General features: G+C 36.7%; 1 non-coding gene across 1 annotated transcript; it reads right to left on the bottom strand.

The window, feature by feature from the left end:
• Window positions 1-1,580: 1,580 nt before the first annotated feature.
• Window positions 1,581-1,687, bottom strand: LOC111723864. Its single transcript, XR_002772312.1, has one exon. It is a non-coding gene; the product is annotated as a U6 spliceosomal RNA (small nuclear RNA).
• Window positions 1,688-2,533: the final 846 nt, after the last annotated feature.

The raw sequence follows: 2,533 nt of genomic DNA, 5'->3' as shown, positions 1-2,533 counted from the left end.
AAAAAAAAAAGATAAAAATCAAAATGAATGAACACAGGAAAGAAAATTTGTGGAAATAGCAATTAAACAGAGAGAAAAAGCCTAAATACAAGAGAAGATATTACATTTATGAAATAAGGTGCTATCTATAAAAAAAAATTCACATAACAAAAAGTATTCTTTAGAATTAAAATGTTGATATACAAAGAACTGAACAGAAGAATTGGAAGACCCAGTTGAGAATATCTTCCAGACAGTAGGGCAGAAATAAGCATTAGAAAATAAGAGAAAAGAAGAAAGAAAAAATCCAGAGAACCAGTTTAAGAAATAGAACATCTGACTAATAGGTGATGCAGATAGAGAGAAATAAGAAAACTATTGGGGGCTCAGTGCCTGTAGTTCAGTAGCTAGGGAGCTGGCCACATACACTGGGGCTGGCAGGTTCAAACCCGGCCTGGGCTTGCCAAACAACAATGACAACTACAGCAACAACAACAGCAACAGAAAACTATTAGGAATTTTTCTTTCTCTATCCTAGGAAAGAGTGACAGGATTCTCTAAGGTGTTTGTCAAGGGAGGTTCCCGTATGACAGCTATGCAACAAGTCAACGATCAAAATAACGTAAGAAAATTTCTAAAAACTGAAGCCCAAGGGTTTTTAGATTAAAAGATCTTACTGAGTGCATAATGCAAGGGGCAGGAAAAGACCCATCCCCATGCACATGACTATCAGATTTCAGGACACTGAAGACAGAGGGAAGACCCTACAAACTTTCAAAAGGAAAACAAAAGAAGTCACACACACAGGATCAATAATCAGAATGCCTTTAGACTCCTAAATAGCAATACTAGAAGGTAGAAAACAAGGGAAAAATTGCCTCAAAATTCTGACAGGAAATTTTTTCCAATCTAGAATTCTATACCCAGTATAGTTTGTGTGTTTTAAAAAATGTAGGAAGACATTTTCAGAGATGCAAAGTCTCAAGCAATTTATTTCCTTTATATCCTTTCTGAGGAAGTTATTGAAGGTTGTATAACATAAAAACAGGAGGTCTATCCTGGAAAGAGTGACAGGATTCTCTAAGGTGTTCGCCAAGGGAGGTTCCAGTATGACAGTTATGCAATAAGTCAAAGTTGGGACAGGTCAGAGGCCCTGGGACAGAAATATTTAGGAATATAAAACTGATATAACAAATTATGTAAATTTAAATAACTGGCACAGAGTTTGGTTGAATATGGATTAGAGACTTAAACATATACACATGAGAAAAAAAAATTGATTTGGAGTAGAGTCTCACCCTGTTGCCCTGAGTAGAGTTCAACAGTGTCATAGCTCACAGCAACTTCAAATTCCTGGGTTCAAGCTATCCTCTTGAACCTCTGAGGTTGCTGTGAACTTTGACGCCATAGCACTGTACCAAGGATGACAAAGTGAGACTCTGTCTCAGAAAAACAAATAAATAAAATAAAAACAAGAGTCCTTACCATATACAAGGTGTGGTAAACAAAATAACAACTATTGCAGTGTCCTAAATAATGCTTCAGCCTCCAAAGTAGCTGGGACTACAGGCAACTACCCCAATGCCTGGCTAATTTTTCCTAAAAATACAGAAGTCTTCATGAATTTTCTTGTCATCCTTGCACAGGGGCCATGTTAATCTTCTCTGTGTCATTCCAATTTTAGTATATGTGCTGCTGAAGAGAGCACCACACATGATAACTATTAAGTCCTGGATAGCAAACCTTTTTGCAAAAAAGAAAAGATCATAATTGACCACATTGCTCTGTTCTAAAAGAATATGTTATAATAATAATACAAGCAATATGTATTTCTCTAACAAAATTTATATCACTATATTGTGATAAGAATGAGAACCACTTATACATATGTGTTTAATCATGGTCGGGTGAAGAAAGGCAATAGCAAATGTTTACAATGTGAAATAACACTACAAGCATGTTGTTTAGAGTATGGAGGGACATAGGAAGAACATCATCTCAAGTTGAAAGTTGTTGCTTTTGGAGACAGGGAAATGATGGGGAGAAGAATTAAGAACTTTTTTTTGTTTGAACATATCTCATAAAACTCGTTGACTTCTTGAAAATGAAGGCAAAAAGTTAATTGATATTTCAGAGGTATTATTTAGGACACTGCAATAGTTGTTATTTTGTTTACCATGACTTTTATAGGGTAAGGACTCTTGTTTTTTATTTTATTTATGTTTTTTAAATTTTATTTATTTATTTTTGAGACAGAGTCTCACTATGTCACCCTGGGGAGAGTGCTGTTGTGTCATAGCTCACAGCAACCTTAAAGTCTTGGGCTTAAGCCAGTGGTTCTCAATCTTCCTAATGTCACGACCCACAGGTTGAGAACCACTGGCTTAAGTGATTCTCTTGCCTCAGCCTCCCAAATAGCTGGGACTACTGGCAACTGCCACAATACCCGGCTATTTTTTGGTTATAGTTGTCATTGTTATTTGGCAGGCCCGGGCTGGATTTGAACCCACCAGCTCTGTTGTATGTGGCTGGCACCCTAGCTGCTGAGCTATAG

This window comes from Otolemur garnettii, unplaced genomic scaffold (genome assembly GCF_000181295.1).
Source record: "Otolemur garnettii isolate 467f Iridium unplaced genomic scaffold, OtoGar3 scaffold00016, whole genome shotgun sequence".
Classification (NCBI taxonomy): Eukaryota; Metazoa; Chordata; class Mammalia; order Primates; family Galagidae; genus Otolemur; species Otolemur garnettii.
Note: the sequence above shows the minus strand (reverse complement) of the source record. Positions and strands in the feature narration are given on the sequence as shown.